Source organism: Adiantum capillus-veneris, chromosome 10, assembly GCF_014529385.1.
Source record: "Adiantum capillus-veneris isolate H3 chromosome 10, ASM1452938v2, whole genome shotgun sequence".
In the NCBI taxonomy this organism is placed as follows: domain Eukaryota; kingdom Viridiplantae; phylum Streptophyta; class Polypodiopsida; order Polypodiales; family Pteridaceae; genus Adiantum; species Adiantum capillus-veneris.
The window spans coordinates 17,253,004-17,271,957 of NC_140940.1; positions in this window are offsets into that span (position 1 = coordinate 17,253,004).

Sequence of the window (18,954 nt, forward strand, 5' to 3'; positions counted from 1 at the left end):
GTTTACATTCCCATGATTGTAGCTAGCATGCATGATTTGTGTGGATGCTTTGTGTGTGTAATCACTCCCTTGATGGAGGTGTGAAGGTTTTCCATTTGGTTTTCCCTTAATGAATGATTAATGCTCAAGTTTTTATTTTGTTGTGATGAGTGCATTTACATTGGTGTGGGTGCGTGTAGCAAGTTTTGTTAAGGCTTGATCAAGGCAATTCTAGTTATATGTGTTTCATCCTTCTCCCACATTCATTGTCAAGCACATTTATTCCCACTTTCTCTTCTCTTTCCTTTCTCCCTTCTCCTTCGTTCTCCATCACCTTCATACGTATATTTGCTCCGCATGCATAATTGCAACCATTCGTACGGTTAGCCAAGAGAGGTTTAAAAATAGGCACCCCTTCAAACCTCTCACTCCAATAATTTATTCCTTGGGTCCTTGTTGGTGGCTCTCTTCCTCTCTCTCTCTCTCTCTCTCTCTCTCTCTCTCTCTCTCTCTCCATTAAGGTTGGTTGAAGGTGTGTGTGGGCACAACTCCTTCCATATGCTCAAGGTGATTCTCTCCCATAAAGATGTCATTCTCAACAATTGAGCGTCAACTCTACTAGCTCTTGGTCGCGTCCTAGCCGGATAAAATGCTAGGTGATGCCCCTTTAATACCCCCTCACCGTGAAGCATCCAAGTAGTACCTTGGTGTAGAGGCCACCGGGTGCGCTTTGTGTGCTTCATTTTGGTGCCCCCACGGAGGAGGGCTGTATAGACCTTAGTTCACAAACAATGAAGGTGTGCAATTTTCAACATGGACGAGTGGCGTGAGGAGTTTGAAAATTGGAGGATAGAGGAGGACGAGGCTCTAGAGGCCCTTAAAGCTTTCATCAAGATCTTGTTGCTTGGCTGTAGCGTCATCGGCGTTCAAGAAGTAAGTCCCTCTCCTTGCCTTGTTCGTGATCATCGCCAACGAAGAAGAATGAGGAGAAGAGCTTGATTTACCTCTCCTCTTAACCTATGATGCTCCAATAACCCCCGATGCACACACAATTGAAATTCTCTACATCAATACACACGAAAGTACTCTAACACATGAAAGGAAGAGAGAGTACTACTAGACCTCTCTTTCCTAAAAAGGTAATTAAGAAAAGGAAGATCACATCCACACCTAAGTGGCCTAAAGCTGCAACACGTGCTCAAGCGTGAAGGTGACATTTGGTCCCATCTCATTTAGTGGGCGTTACATGACCACTTTTGGCAAGAAAAAGGCCAGTGAGCAACCAGCTTCAACACCAAACCTACAACCACGAATTTCACCCCTAAGCCCGCATGAAGCAAAGAGACGGAGGTTTGCCTATAAGATTGCCGCTCGTATGCATGTGCTCCCAGTGCACTTTGTGAATCCAGACGCCATCAGTCCTAAGCCAACCTCCTGTCCGCACGAAGATTTCTTTGGATATTGTCCAAAGTGCTTTGGTGATCAAGTGAAGAGCCTTCCCGCTTTACCTTTGTTGCTAATTTTCAAGAAGTTATCTCAATCTAAAGAGACTGTCCTTGTTGATGATGTTTTGCACATTAATGGTGTAACTTTTGTTCGTCATGCTGATTATGGCAATAGAATCCAACTACTACTTGCAAAAAGGCTCGGCATAGTAAGAAGTGTTGCCATCACCCCCTACATCTTCACAAACGCATCAGGAAGAGTAGAAGTGATCCGAGGTGCCGACCTTCTGTGGCTGATCAGGCTCATTGGTCCAAAGATGGTGCAACTAAGCTAGTCTATTTGTGTGGGTAGGTTTGGATGCCAATAATGACAATAATGATCCACTGATGTTTCCTTTCCATTTTGTGCATCATATGCGTGTTAATATATGTATTGATCGGAAATTATTCTATCAGCAAAGAATAGCCTTGTTGTTTGGAGCTATAAGACTTGGGGAAATCTTGCGCTCTCCTCACCCTGTCATTCTACCCTTAGTAGATTATTACCACTCCTTTGATGTGTCAATATTCATCCTATTTTGAGCTAGCTATGATTAAGCTCCAAATTGTACTTATCATACTCTACTTTCAATAAATTAGAGCTGTTTGTGTAATTGTGTACTCTCTCAGTTACATTATGGCTTTCCCTAATTTTTATGGTAAGCCTGGGGAGGTTGCTTCAGACTTTTTGGATAATTTAGAAATGGCATTTTTAGTGTCAGGAAGGGATGATGAGGCCACAAAGCTAAGGGCCTTTCCACTAGTCTTAAGAGAAGGTGCTAAAGTATGGTATCAAACTTTGGCACCCAAAGAAAGAAGAGACTGGGAAGCCTTAAAAACGGCCTTCATCGAAGAATTTCGCCATCACGAGCCTCCAAAGGAGATATGAAGACAACTCTTAGAGCTACGCCAAACATCACCCAATGACTATAGAAGCTATGAAGGGAAGTTTTCCAACCTATGGGAGAAGTGGTGTGCATCACTAAGCGAAGGGGAAAGGGCGCTAGAGTGCCTAAAGAAGGATTGTTTCCTAGCAGGGCTTTACCCCATCCTTCGAGAAAAGGTAAAAGGTTAATTCCCAGACACCTTTGAGAAAGCTATGAATTATGCAAGGGAGAAGGATAGGAGATTAAAGTTCCAAGCTCAGCTACAAGGAGGAATGGAGCCTCCACCGCTAGCTCAACCTACGGCAAGGGTAGTAGCAGGGACAGTAGCAACAGACCAAGAGTCCTCTCAACAAGAGCTGCTTCAACAAATCACCAATCAGCTAGAGAGCCTGTCCATCAATCTGGTTCAAGGTGTAAGTGTTCCCCAGCCATTAAATGAACAAAATAGACAAGAAGGACAAAGGCAAACCCGTGAGTACGTTTGCTACAATTGTGGAGAGGTAGGTCATGGCATGTATTATTGCCCTCACCACGACGCTATCAAGGAAATGGTAATTAAAGACGACCTCCCAGCCAAAAGGTTACCCCTCCTCGAGCAAGGCCGGAAAATGGACAAAATGCACATGTGGCTCCACCAATTCAAATATTGAGACCCCCTCCTCCACCACCACAAGCACCAGCAGAGATTCCTCCACTACCATCAGGTGGGGAGGATAGGGCTGTCTCTGTCATAAGTCTTGACAATGGTAAGGATAAAGGGAAAGAAAAAATGGAGGAAGCTGTTGCCATGCCAATAAAGAGAGCTAGGAGACAAAGAACTGATGAGAATGGAAGCTTCAGAGCCGGATAAAGGGAATGAGGGTTCCTCCCAAGTGATAGGAGACAAGAAAAGGAAGAGTAGGTCAAGGAGGCACATAGGAGTAGAAGACTTTCCACTTGGGGTGGGATCCATACCCTATGACTGCTACAGACGGAAGACGTAGCGTCCCTACAGAATACCCCGAATAGCATGATGGAAACAACAAAACACCGCAAATACGCATACCTGACAAAGCCTGTGAGCATATAATCATGTCGTACTCGAACAAAGAGAGATAGAGAGCGGGAGAGAGCGAAAGAACACGTGCAGGCGCACCTCCTAGAGCGGAGTGCTACGCCGGCACGGCGAGAGAGAAGAGAGGAGAGGAGAGGACAAGACACAAGCACTGGGTACAATCTCCCCCCGTGCAAGAGTGACCATTTCCCTCTTGCATGTATTTCATTTATAGATTTCTTAAATGGTCAAATTGAGTACTAACTGGCCGGCCGGTCATAAATGGCCAAAGCTCATAAAAGAGCACTTGAATAATAAAATGTACAATGTATATAATTTCATTTGTATAGGCCTAGCTCGGTCCCAGTCTTTTTTCACCTGTCAGCTGCAACAAATAATAAAATATCAATTCCATTACATAGGAGCGTCTCGATCTATCTGAGCACTTAACTTACTTCGGAAGAATACACTCATAGAGGAATAAGAAGAAGACAAACAGAAAGCTTTATAATCAGTGAAATGGTACAAGAGACCTCAAAGATCTAACTAACAATCCTTGAACTCGACCAATTTCCACTCAACCGGATGAGCTTCACCCTGTCAACGTATGGGAAAGAACCCCATAGAAAAAAGAACACGTGTAGGCGCACCTCCTAGAGCGGAGTGCTACGCCGGCACCGCGAGAGAGAAGAGAGGAGAGGAGAGAACAAGACACAAGCACTGGGTACAATCTCCCCCCGTGCAAGAGTGACCATTTCCCTCTTGCACGTATTTCATTTATAGATTTCTTAAATGGTCAAATTGAGTACAAACTGGCCGGCCGGTCATAAATGGCCAAAGCTCATAAAAGAGCACTTGAATAATAAAATGTACAATGTATATAATTTCATTTGCATAGGCCTAGCTTGGTCCCAGTCTTTTTTCACCTGTCAGCTGCAACAAATAATAAAATATCAATTCCATTACAATGACCTCATAGCAGATGTGAGTAAGCAAGGACCAAAGATCTCATGGCAGCAACTCCTCCACCTTTCCCCAAAGATGCGTAGAACCTGGTCTAAGATGGTTAGCACTAGGAGGGCTAAGGCAAAGTCAGTTGGGTCCATTAGTGCAAGAGGCATGAAGGATATTGTGTTAGTCATTGATGCAGAGATTAAGAGTCAGCGAGTCTCCAATGTGTATGTGGATGGTGGAGCCGAGATTTGTGTTATGACCGAGAAATTGATGCACAGGTTGGGTTTAGAAGTAAACGAGCAGACTTCCTTACAAGCTAAGATGGAAAATAATGTAAGGGTGGATTGTGTGGGAAAGGTTAATGGAGTGAAGGTTTCAGCTTTTGGTGTGGCAGTCTCAATTGATGCTTATGTGATCCCAACTAAGAGGGAGGGCTACCGATTAATTCTTGGAAGACCTTGGCTTATGGCTATGAAGGCCAGGCAAGATTGGGAGACAGGTTCCCTTGAGTTGCGCCCAAGTCATAAGGCCGGTGGCAAGCAACAAAACATTCTGTATGACATGAAGCAGGGTAGACAACAAGACCTGGATATGGAGACTTCAATGGATGAATGGAGCACAAGCAACTACTCTTCGTCTGAGGGTGAGTCATCTGAGGAGGATGCTAGTGCTTTGGAGGTAATGGGTATAGTACTATGAGACCCTGAAGGAGAGGGTAGTCAAGACTCTCTAAACAAGGAGGAAGTCACAGGCCTAGAAGAGATGCTAGCTAAAGACCTACCAGAAGAAGAAAAAGGACCCTATTTGCAGGTACTAAAGAAGCATGCTAGTCTCTTCATAATTGATTATGAACACATTAAGGGAGTAACAATGACTCAACACCATATCCAATTGAAATAAGGTGCCAAGCCAGTGGTGCAAAGACTTAGGAGATTAGGGCTAGTGCAACAAGATGTGCTCTTAAAGGAAGTGAAAAGATTACTCAATGCAGGATATATCTACCAAGTAGAAGATTCCAAGTGGGTGTCCCCGGTTGTGGTAACACAAAAGAAAAATGGGAAGCAGAGGGTGTGTGTTGATTACAAGCCTCTAAATGCAGCCACAAAAAGGGACCATTTTCCTTTTCCTTTCCAAGATGAGATACTAAATGAACCGGCTGGTCATGAAAGGTACACAGTGTGTGACGGGTACTCAGGCTACTTCCAGATCAGAATTGCAGATGAAGATAAAAGGAAGACTACCTTCATAACGCCATGGGGGTGTTTTGCTTACAAAGTTATGCCTTTTGGATTAACTAATGCCCCAACTACTTTCCAAAGGTTTATGAACTTGGTGTTTCAACCCTACTTTGGTAAATCCATACGAGTCCTCATTGATGATTTTTGCATTTACAGCTCTAGGGAAGTGCATCTTTCCAAGGTTGATGAAGGCTTCACCCATGTGGCCCAATTGGGTGGGCAGTTAAATAAAGACAAGTGCCCTATAGGTGAGCGTAAGGTCACTCTACTAGGCCATGTTGTGTCTCAAGATGGTATTGAGGCTGACCCTGAAAAGGTAAAGACATCGTTAGCCTTACCTACTCCTTCAAACGTGAAACAACTAGTCTCCTTCATTCAAAAGGTTTGCTACATGGGACGATTCATACATCTCCTTTCTTAGGCAATCTATCCTTTGCAGCAGCTCACTAAACACACTACATTGGCATGGAGTGAGGAGGGTGAATGGTGCTTTCAAGAAGTTAAAACCATTTTGAGCTCATTGCCTGTCGTCTTGCAGCCCACATGGGGTGAATTATTCTATGTGAATCCTAGTGTAGGCCAGAAGCTCTAGGAGATGTCTTGATGCAAAAAGACCCAAAGACGTCTCTCATGAGACCAGTTTACTTCTCTAGTAGAGTGATGACAACTGCTGAAAAGGGTTTCAGCGCAACTGAGCAATTGGTGCTAGCTCTTAAGTTTGCAGTGGGAAAGTTTCGGGCTTACTTGCTTCCGAGACAATTTGTGGTGATCACAACTGTGGAAGTCTTTCCATATGCCCTACAGCACATGGAACTGTCTCAAAGAATAGCAAAGTGGGTGGTGCATCTTCAAGAGTTTGACTACACACTACAAGTAGAGGATTCCACCCGTGCTTGTTTGGCAGACGTCCTCACAAAAAGGTGTTATGAGAAGATCAAGAAAGAGGCACCTAGTAAGGTACCACCTATCCCGGAGCTTGAAATTCTATTAGGGGCACACAGTCTATATTTTGATGGATCTTACAAGAGAACAAAAGAGAAGGCATCAGCAGGTATAGTGCTACTAGGTCCAGAAAAGGAGAGGATTTTTGCAAAAGGGTTTCACCTAGAACAGGTTCATTCTATCAATGTGGCAGAGTACCATCCCGTTGTTTTAGGGTTACAATGTTGTCTTTCTCAAGGCATCACAAAGCCAAACGTTTTTGGTGACTCCATGTTGATTGTTAAGAAAATGGTTGGCGTATGGGCTTGTAAAAATGAGGAGGGAAGCAAAGGCCTTGTTGAAGGGTTTTAAATAAGTTCGAGTTCACTTTGTACCTCGAGATCAAAATTGAGAAGCAGATGCCTTAGTAGCTGAAGAACTACAAACTCTTATGGTAGGTGCTGTCTTTGTGAAAAGTCCTTTATACCAGGGAAAGGAGGAGCTGCATGATTTACTTTACTTTCTTGAGCATTGGTGAGCGTCCTCTGGTATGAGTAAAAGTGAACACAGGTGGCTGACAAAAAAGGCTACCAGATATAGTTTGGTAAGTGAGGACTTGTATTGTAAGGGGAAAGATGCTGTCATGAGGAGAGTTCCCTCATCCCAAGAGATCAAGGATATTTTGTTTAGCTGTCATGAAGGTGTGTGTGGTGGCCACTTTGCACAAGAGATCACTAGTAGGAAGATCTTACAAGCAGGGTTTATGTGGCCTAGCCTCCATCGAGATGTATAACATTGGTGCCGTACATGCGAGGTTTGCCAAAAAGCCGGGGCGTCTTGCTCATGAAAAGCAGCACCCAAATAAAACCTACGGGCCTTTTGAAAAATGGGGAATAAATGCAATAGGTCCACTACCTTGCACTCAATCAGGAAATAAGTACATCATTATGGGGGTGGAGTATATGACAAGATGTCGACCCATAAAGCGCATCACAGCCAAGGACGTGAGTGATTTCATCTTTGAGTACATTTGTTGCCATTTTGGCACACCTTTGGAGATTCTCTCTGATAGGGGACTGGGATTTTGAGCTGGTTTAGTCGGGAAATTGATGAGCAAGTTGAAAATCAAGCACAGGCACTCAACACCATACTATCCTCAATGCAATGGTCTTGTGGAGAAGGTAAATGGTCTTATATGTAAAATCATCACTAAGCAAGTGCATTTACATCCTAAGGCATGGGACAAACACTTAGATGCAGCACTTTGGGCTTCTAGAACATCCTTTAAAACATCCTTGGGGTATACACCCTTTCACTTGGTTTACGGGCAAGAGGCACTACTACCTACAGAAGTGGAGCTAGCAAGTCTCCGAGTTGTAAAGGCATAGGAAGAAGGTAGTCAAGAGAAGCAGGTGGAGAGAAGAATCATTGATTTGGAGAGGGTAGGGCTAGATTGAGAGTGAGCAGTGAAGTACTATGCGGCTCAGGCAGAGAAGAAGTGAAGGAAGTTCAATCACAACCTTGTAAGGAAAGACATCAAGTAAGGATCTAGTGCATGTATAAAAATGTTGGGTGTTGCCACAAAGTCATCTTGGTAATGATCATAATTAGCAGGGTAAAAGTGTTTCCTAGATGCGACCACCTAAGCTTGCACCACTAAGGATTACAACAACGAGTAGAATGATCACAGCAAGAAGTGTGAAGCAATGGAGTAACAAGAGTGAACCTTGCTCACTAGAAGGGTTTTTTGGCACTTAAGGTTTGGCTAAACCTTGTATAAACTCAAGAAATAAAAATAAAATAAGCTTTGGCAGTGGATCTATGACTAGGAAAATGTTCATTTTTGGCAAGGGATTTCGGCATGGTTTTCGCACACGGATGAGCTTCATATGGGAAAGAGCCCTAAACAAAGTTTAAACCCATGGAAAAAGGGAACTTGGAGTTGGTTTCACCTATGGTATAAGTGAAACTTGAAGGGCCAAGTGGTGGGATCCACTACCTAGGTATTTCCTATTATGTAATTGCCATGTGTACATAATATCTACTAGTCTTACAAATAAGATGCCTTAGTGACATCATGGGCCCATGGGGACTCTTGAGGTGTCATCACACATGTGATGCATAACGAAGAAGTCCAAAAGGAGCATCATGCATGGTGGGTCACCTCACTTTTGGCTCATAAGGGAAAGAGGGAAATACCAAGCCAATTTTCTTCATTTTTCTCCATTTTCTTGAGGGAAATGATTCCCCCACCCCCCAAAGGTCACCCTAGACCCCCCTCCATGTCCTCCCCTTGTCCTCTATCAACAAAATTCGGGCAAAGCAAGTGGGGACCCATATTGGAGACATTTGTGGTGGAAAAAGTCTTTTTTTTGGTCATATTCATCACAGAGTCTTTCCCCCTTTCACCCTAGTCACCTTCTTGCTCACACACACACTTAACATTATTCAAAATTCTATCATTTTCCACTCCTAATCAGCCCTGTCAAGCTTCCATGTCTGCACTTCATCTTCCTCCTCTTACTAGTGTGTGTATGCACTAGTTAATTACCCACACTATCACTAAAATCCTGCACATATTGGGGATCCATAATGGATTTTTATTCTCTATTATAACCTCTACCTAATTCCATCAAAATCAGCCAAAAAAAACCTTAAAACAACTCCATAGCTTCACCCCTCTCCACCCTATTCTCATTCATCCTCACACACATGTATCTATACCTCTAAGTATGGCCCATTTTCCTCTCCTTTTCACCACAATTTGGGAGAAAGGTGCTAGTCATTCCACAACCTCCAAAGAAGAAGGTGAATTGCTGAAAATAATGACCAAGAATCAACCTCTCAAGTGGCAAGGTGAATCTTCAAGGTGAAGGCATCAAGAAGGTCAAGGTGGCGGCTCCCAGGGCATCCCAATTTGTCCCCCAATTCAAGCCCTTAATTGTAATTTTCACTAATGTAATGGGGTGGGAGAGGCTATATAAAGAGCCCCCCATCTCAGCCCAAAGGGACTTGAGCCCCTCTCCATTGTAGCATGCCCTAATTAGGCTCTTTGTGCACCTCTAGGCTACCATCATTTTGGCAGGGTGATAGTGTTTACATTCCCATGATTGTAGCTAACATGCATGATTTGTGTGGATGCTTTGTGTGTGTAATCACTCCCTTGGTGAATGTGTGAAGGTTTTCCATTTCATTTTCCCTTAATGAATGATTAATGCTCAAGTTTTTATTTTGTTGTGATGAATGCATTTACATTGGCGTGGGTGCGTGTATCAAGTTTTGTTAAGGCTTGTCAAGGAAATTCTAGTTATAAGTGTTTTATCCTTCTCCCACATTCATTGTCAAGCACATTTATTCCCCACTTTCTCTTCTCTTTCCTTTCTCCCTTCTCCTTCCTCTCTCCGTCACCCTCATACGTATATTTGCTCTGCATGCATAATTGCAACCATTCGTACAGTTAGCCAAGAGAGGTTTTGGAAATAGGCACCTCTTCAAACCTCTCACTCCAATAATTCATTCCTTGGATCGTTGTTGGTGGCTCTCTTCCTCTCTCTCTCTCTCTCTCTCTCTCCATTAATGTTGGTTGAAGGTGTGTGTGAGCACAACTCCTTCCATATGCTCAAGGTGATTCTCTCCCATAAATATGTCATTCTCAACAGTTGAGCGTCAACTCTACTAGCTCTTGGTCGCGTCCTAGCCGCATAAAACGCTAGGTGGTGCCCCTTGAATACCCCATCACCGTGAGGCATCCAAGTAGTACCTTAGTGTAGAGGCCACCAGATGCGCTTTGTGTGCTTCACCTCTAATACTAACTTTGACCATTTGTCCCTACTTTTTGGGGTATAAAGCCCAATGTGGTCGCCCAGGTAAGTGGGCGGGCCGCCAGGTATGTACACATATTCTTTTGTAAAAACCTAATAAGAACTCACTATGCTCTACACATTACAGTAGAGCGAGTTCACCATATCGTCGTGCTCTTCTTCTCGCACTCTCTCTCGCGTCGCACTTCCGCTCGTACTCCTTCAACTGGTATCAGAGCTCAGATCGAGGCTCGGGGCAGCACTGCAGGAGGCTAGAGTCACCAGCTCAGATTGGAGTGAAATTCGACAGGCGAAGACACGGGCCCAAATCCTGTGGGCATGCCCAAAGGGATCGGTGTTCTCAGAATTTCATTCTGAGGTCATCTCGGCCAGAGTTCGGCTTCGACAAAGGTCTGCGCAGGCCATTTTCGACTACGTGGTCTCGGCGGGTGCAGATCCGACTCTGCAAATTTGGGATTTTTGGCGTACGACTGCAGGTGCTAAGGATATCGACACTCCCAGAGTGTTGATTTGTGGCTGTCTACACATCGAAGGACGGCTCACAGTTCTTGGAGGCGTGTCACATACGACACGGGCGCATCTACACACAGACTGTAGGCGACATCCACTAGTTCATCAGGTAGCTTGTGTTTGCTGCTTGATATTCCAGATTTCATCCTGACATTGCAGGTACTTCCACATGGGATGTATTGTCAGAGATGATGTGTGTTTGTTGAGGGTTTGCTGGCTGTGAGTCACGCAGCAAACAACCGCTGCAGCGGTTACAACATATAGTAGGAAATTTGTGGATGTATGACTTTGTGGGAAGTCTATGTACTGTCAGATTTACTGCAGCCTTTGTTGAGGGTCGAGTCAGGTTTTATTGAGCTGGGGGATTCTCGAATGTTGAGATCCTTTCGGTGATACAGGTCTTGGAGCGATCCCTCGAGCACCCTTAGATAGGCAGCTAGGATGTATTGACTGTGAGTTAGACAGTTGGGATTGCATCTTTGCTTTACTGCCGTTGAGGCATTGTCACAGTCTATGCTTACAAGACAGTGATAGGACAGTGAGAGACAGTACAGGTGCAGGACAGGTTTACCCGCAGCTTACAGTGTCAGAGAGACAGTGTTTTTTGAGCTGTTTTTTGGTCTGTTTTTTGAGTACACCAGAGCCATTTTACAAAGGAGACTCTGCCGAAATTTATGCAGAATCTGAATCTTTCTTGGTTCATTTGACAGGTTGATATTGGTTCAGAGGCCAGTTTACAGGGAAAACTCTGCCGAATTTTTCCTAGGAAAGTAAACCACTGTGAAGCGTAGCTATGGTTGGATCACAGGACACTGCTCTTTACAATATCAAGAAGCTGGATGGAACCAATTTCCCATTGTAGAAGAAGAAAATTTGGCACGTGTTGGTACAAAAGAAGCAGATAAAACCTATAAAGATCAAGGGGATAAAACCAGAAGATATGGACGAAGATGAATGGAGCGAAATGGATGAATTGGCACTTTCTACCATTATGCTGACTTTGGCAGAAAGCGTTTACTTCAATGTAGCAGATGAGATGTCGCCTTATCAAGCATGGTTAAAGCTGAGTGATCTTTATGAGAAGCAGAGTGCAGCTTCACAGGTATACTGGCTTAAGAAGCTTGTTGACTTGAAGATGAAAGAAGGGACACCTATGTCCAATCATCTGAATGAATTCAACACAATCTACAGTCAGTTGTCAGCTCAAGGTGTCAAGTTTGATGAACTTGTTAGAGCTATGTTCCTGTTGATCACATTGCCGAAAAGTTGGGACACTTTTCGCACAGCTTTGAGTAATTCTGCACCTCCAGATGGTTTGAACATAGCAGGTGTAGAAGGAAGTCTGCTTACTGAAGAAACCAATAGAAAGACAATGGAAAAGGCAAAGGAACAGCCTTAGTTGTCAGGGGAAGGACCAAAGAAAAGTACAAAGGTGGAAAGAGGAATCAGTCTCGTAGCAAGTCCCGCAGTGCTAAAGGCAAGAGTGACATAGAATGCTACCATTGTGGCAAGAAGGGTCACATGAAAAGAGACTGCAGAGAATGGAAAGTAGAAAAAGGCAAAAAGAAAGCTGAAGACCATGGTGAGAAGAACAAGTCCTCAGTGAAGATTCAAGAAATAAATGTGACAAACATTGTTGCAGACGATGACAGTCTAGTGTCAGGAGACATCTACTTCTTGAAGAATACAATGGACTCAGCTCTTCTTACAGCATCTGATGGAAATGCATTGAGTGACTGGATTATAGACTCAGGGGCATCACTTCATGTGTCTCCAAACAAGGAGTGGTTTACCTCTTATGTGACCACTAAAGATCATGTTCGGCTAGGCAATGGGCAGACATGTGAGATCTTAGGTGTTGGAGATGTTCAATTGAAGTTTCAAAATGGCTCTTCTTTCACGCTGAAGAATGTGAGACATGTTCGCGCAATTACAAAGAGCTTGATCAGCACAGGTTTACTTGATGATGCTGGCTACGTCACCACTTTTGGACAAAACATGTGGAAGATATCCAAGGGTTCTATGACAATAGCACATGGAGTAAAGTCTGGCGGACTTTACATGATTTATGTATCAAATGTCTCTAAAAACGTAATCAATGGAACCGAGCAGCCGAACGTTTCTTTGTGGCATAGCCGGTTAGGACATATGTCCAAGAAGGGAATGGAAATCTTGTCTCGTTCTGGTTATTTGCCTAGCTTGTCATTTAATGATTTTGAATTTTGTGAACATTATCTGTATGGTAAGCAAACACAGCAGCCACATAAGCATAGAAGCAGTAGAAGAGATACACAGTTGGCACTTGTTCATAGTGATTTGTGTGGACCTATGCCTAATCTATCTCTAGGGGGAGATTCTTACTTTATGACATTTATAGATGATTACTCGAGGAAAGTATGGGTTTACTTTCTCAAGCACAAGGATGAAGCATTTAGTGTTTTCAAAACGTTTGTGACACTTGTGGAGAATCAGCGTGGCAAGAAGCTTAAATGCTTACGCACTGACAATGGTGGAGAGTATGTTTCAAAGGCGTTTCAGGACTTTTGTGAGTCAAAAGGTATAAAACGTGAACTTACTGCTCCTTACAATCCTCCTCAAAATGGTGTTGCTGAGAGGATGAATAGGACCATACAAGAGAAGGTTAGAAGTATGTTGTCTAATGCACAGTTGCCAAATGGGTTTTGGGCTGAATCTGTATCAACAGCTGTTCATCTTATAAATAGATCTCCTAGCAAGGTGTTGTAGAAGGATTTAGTGGCAGAAATGGTATGGTCAGGCAAGGTGCCCTCATACAAGCATCTCAGAGTATTTGGCTGTGAGGCATATACTCACGTTGCAAAGGAATTTAGGAACAAACTTGAGCCAAAGAGTAGAAAGTGCATCTTTCTAGGCTATGGTAATTCTGGTGAGATAGGGTACAGACTTTGGGATCCCGAATCCAGAAAGGTTATCCGCAGCAATGATGTTCACTTTAATGAAGCCAAATATCATTCTAAACCAGAGAAAGTTGAGGAGATTAGAAGAGTTGTCTTTCAAGAAGATGGACCTGCACGTGCAAGACAAAATGTCAGGACGTGCAAGACAAAATGTCAGGGCTCAAGAGGAGCAAGGACAGGATAGATTGGAACCACAGGTTGTGGCTGAGCGTGAGCCACCTATTTTGCGTAGATCTGGACGTGTCACGCGACCTCCTGATAGGTTTGTTCCATCTATGAACTATGTCACGTTGATTGATTGCAATGAGTCTTCATGTTACAAGGACGCAGTGCAAATGAAGGACTCCGGGAATTGGCAATTGGCCATGCAGTCAGAGATGACAGCTCTGCATAAAAACCAGACATGGAAGCTAGTTAAATTACCACGGGGCAAAAAGGCTCTACCTTGTAAATGGGATGAGAGGTATAAGATCACCGCTCATGATAGTCAGCCAAAGTACAAAGCAAGGCTTGTTGCCAAGGGCTTTAAGCAAGAACAAGGCATTGACTTTGATGAAGTCTTCTCTCCGGTGGTCAAAATGACTACATTGAGATGCTTTCTTGCATTGGTTGCCATATTAGATTTCGTGTTGCACCAAATGAATGTCAAGACAACGTTCTTGCATGGTGATTTAGATGTGGAAATTTACATGCAGCAGCCAGAAGGGTTTGTTGAGAAAGGCAAGGAAGATTGGGTATGCCAGTTGTTAAAGAGTCTTTATGGCTTAAAACAATCACCGAGGGCATGGTACCATAAATTCCACAAGTTTATGCTTTCTCAAGGCTACAAATGTAGTGAGTTCGATCACTGTCTATATACAAAGAAGGCTAAGGATGGTAGTTGGTTGATCCTTATTTTGTATGTGGATGACATGTTGATTGCTGGCAAGCACTTGGAAGAAATTTCAGCTTTGAAGTCAAAGATGGCAAAATCGTTTGACATGAAAGACATGGGTGAGGCAAGTCATATACTTGGTATGCGCATTGAGAGAGGCAGATCAAAGAAGTTGATTTGGTTATCTGAAACAGAGTATATTGACAAGGTTTTGCAACGTTTCAATATGGAGAAGGGAAAGGCATTGAGTGTTCCATTGCCACCATATGTGAAACTTAGAAAACAAGATTGTCCTGTGTCTGAGGAAGAACAAGCTGAAGTGGATAAGATTCCATATGCGTCTGCAGTGGGTAGTTTGATGTATGCAATGATTGCTATTCGCCCAAACATTGCATGTCTACGTCAGGGTATGTCTTTACATTGGCTGGTGGAGCAGTATCATGGCGTTCTAGATTACAAGATTGTGTTACTTAGTCTACTACAGAGGCTGAATATGTTGCAGCATCAGAGGCATGCAAAGAATCTATTTGGCTTAATCGAATAGTAACAGATTTGGGAATCAAAGAAGAGATGCATGTGTTATATTGTGATAGTCAAAGTGCTATACAATTGGCTGGCAATCCAGTTTATCACTCAAAGACAAAGCATGTGGATGTGAAGTATCATTTCATCAGGGAAATGCTCGAGGATAAGAAACTTCAGCTTGTCAAAGTTCACACCACAGAAAATCCTGCTGATCTACTTACAAAAGGACTTCCCTCAGAGAGCTTTGCGCATTTTCGCAAGAAGTTATGTGTAGGGTAGTACATCACTTCTCTACATCTCTTGTATATTAGCTTGTATAGTAGCTTCTCTCACACTTAAAGTACCACATTGGACTTTAAGTGGGAGGTTGTTGGGGTATAAAGCCCAATGTGGTCGCCCAGGTAAGTGGGCGGGCCGCCAGGTATGTACACATATTCTTTTGTAAAAACCTAATAAGAACTCACTATGCTCTACACATTACAGTAGAGCGAGTTCACCATATCGTCGTGCTCTTCTTCTCGCACTCTCTCGCGTTGCACTTCTGCTCATACTCCTTCACTACTTGCCCTGTCCGTTGGGTATCTGCAAACTAGCCCAGCTTTGAATTGACATTACTTCCACACCATAGCCCCGTCTGAGGAGCTGTCTCAACTGACTTGTAGAGCACCTCAACCACTATATTTGAAATCACTAGTCTAGCACTTCAAACACCTAGATCTACCATCCTAATTGGCCTCTTTTGGAGAATTCTCGGTCTATGAAACCACATCAAGCATACACTTTTGCTATCACCTATTAAATTAGCCCAGGCCCTTTGTACCTGCTTTGGCACTGCAACTTGCACTCATAGGTACCCATAGCACTACATATTCCACTTCACCGCGCTAACCAACTTTGGGTGCACCATCATTTCCCAACCCCGTTGTGTTCAACCACACATAGGCTTATTGAACTTTCAAAAAATACCAGACCACACAAGCATTTTGTCGCTACCATATGTACATAAATTATCTCTTGCTACATGCTACCTATGCTCAAGTGGGTTGCCCAACCCCGTGCATGACATAGACTCCACTTGAGTCAAACACTTGGCACTGATCATCTCCATCCAGTTACAACAACTTCTTGTAGTGCTTTGCCCTAGCATATCGCCAATCATGCATACGAGCTGCCCATGGCATAACTCCACTGATTTTCACACCCATTGGCATACCAGCCACTTCCAAAAAAGCACTACCTAGCACACCACCATGCTCCAAATACATACCACCATTCACCTTGGACATACTTGACCCTCCTTCCCATCCATGTAAAGCAAGATCCCCCTCAAGGGAACTCTATAACTGATGGATAGCCCACTACACGGCTGCACCTAGCAGCATATCTTGCAACCATGTCACGCATACCTCCTTTGTAAGCTTGGTCCCAACCTGGGATTTCCTTTCACCTACAATAGAGCATACCTACTTCCTCTATCTTTAGCTTCATGCTCTCCTCCACACTGGCAATGCCCTCAATCCCAATGTCATGAAGCCCTTCCTTGTCAACTAGTCCATCAAGGTCTACCAGCACCTTCTGCTTGTCAGCTTCAATTGCCTATTGTTCAACCACCTGTTCTATCGCTGCATCATGCCACACCAAGGAAGATAGAAATTCACTCCATATCACATCCTCCTCCTGCTCTTCTTCCATAGGCAAGGCTACCTCATCCTTCCCGGAAAAACTCTATACGTGTTGCACCATCAAAGCACACTCCACTGCAATCCCAAAGCACACTCCACTGCATGGCCCTCAACATGGCACCGCACACCATTTTCACCTGCATGTCATCACCTATAGGCGTGGACTCCTCCACTTGGTCTCCATCAAGCATATCAGCTAGCATTTCATCCTACTTCTCACACACATTCACTTTATCTCTATCCACATGCAAGAGATCAAATTCCTCATACCTTCACTGAGACAAATCAATTTCCAATACTCGTATCCACATCCATGGAATTGCTATCACTTGGCTCAATCTCCTCTTGTGTCTCAAGATCTAGAATATCCTCAAGCTTCACCACTTTGAACTCGTCTACAAACCTCACCTTTTGATCCCTAGCACACTTCAATGGAGCTTGACCATTCATTCCTAGACTCGTCCATGCATCCTCCACCAAGCTTGACCATTCATTCCTGGACTCGTCCATGCATCCTTCATCAGATCTAGAACTACCTTCACTTCCTCCACAGATGGAGCCTCTCTAAACTGGAATCCTTGGCATCAAAACCATTCTATCTCTTTGCAACCACAGAACCCTTGGTTCCTGTTGCACCGACACACTCTCTTGCACCAACTTTGGCTTCATCTCCATCGCCTCGACATGCTTTGGCACCATTTGACTCGACAAACACCACCTAACTTGGTGCTTCTTTAGAATCTTCTTCATTTGTCATCTTTCTAAAGCTAATACTTCTTCATATCATACAAAGCCATCTATCTCAACTTTGTCTCACACCTCATGCAATCAATCTATGAATTTTCTTACCTATGGAAACCAACATTCTCTGTCGTAGCTACCTTGATTAGCCGTCCCCAAAGGGCTTTGAACTCCTACTCGAACGCTTGAAAATCACTCTCCAAGATTTGCCTTAATCCTTCCAGCTTTCTGCTCGCTTCATCTAGCTGTGCATCTTCCACAAATTTTCTTCAAAAAGATACTTCCAAGGCTTCAGAATCTATTTTCTCCTCTTTGCATAGACCATTGTACCACCTTCTTGCTTTACCATAAACTTAGGAGGGGGAAAACCTGCACTACACATTCTTCCTTTGATAAACTGCTCTCCAGTAGAAACAAGCCATAGTCTTGGGGCCAAGTGTTTGCATCTTCAACCCCATTGAATATGGGAAAAGTAGACCACACCATTTCTAGCAGCACCTACTCTTCAAAACGCACACACTTGGCATTGCCAAAATCACTGACTCAATTGCAAAAAGGAGCAATGAGTGTGCTTCTCCGTGGGGGCACCAACAGATGGAGAGGGGGAACACATCCAACACACAAAAAAAATTCCTCTCTATAGCCCAAGGTATTCTTAGCACCCCTATCCTCTTAGAAAACACCTTCAAAAAACACACTCACACTAGCAAACCATAGTTTGCACACAACCCAACATGCCACTGTGATCACCAAGACCAAACACACATGCACTCACAACATCCACACATTATTTATCGCACAGACCACGAACACACACAAAAACCTCTCTCTCTCTCTATATATGCAACACACATAGCGGTTCGTGGGTACACACACACACACACACACACACACACACACACACACACACACACACAAAGAGCATCAGTAGAAAAGATAGGGGGTGGGGGCATAGGCACACTGCTGGGCAATCCAAACTTCTCTCAACACTAAGATCTCTATACAACAACGCGAGTGCCAATCCAAGGCCGGCTTGGCAAAGCAACACGCTTACAAAAAACTCCACACGCACAAACATCTATGAGAGAATCCTCTAAAGACCCTCCTTGGTCTTCAAAAAACTTCTAAATGATGAAAAAATTGGTTTTATAGAGCCCCATCAACCATTTTAGAATGTCCATTTTTCATTGGTCCTTGCTAGTGCTTCATTTAGCAGCTTGGACAAGTTTGACACCACTTGGTTGACTTGCTCTCTTTGCCACACTCTCTGCATTCAAGGAGGGGGCGCTAGTGCCTCCTTGGATTCAACTTAAAACTAGTGCTAACGCCTCCTTGGATTCAATTTAAAAGGGCCTTTGTAGGCTGTGTG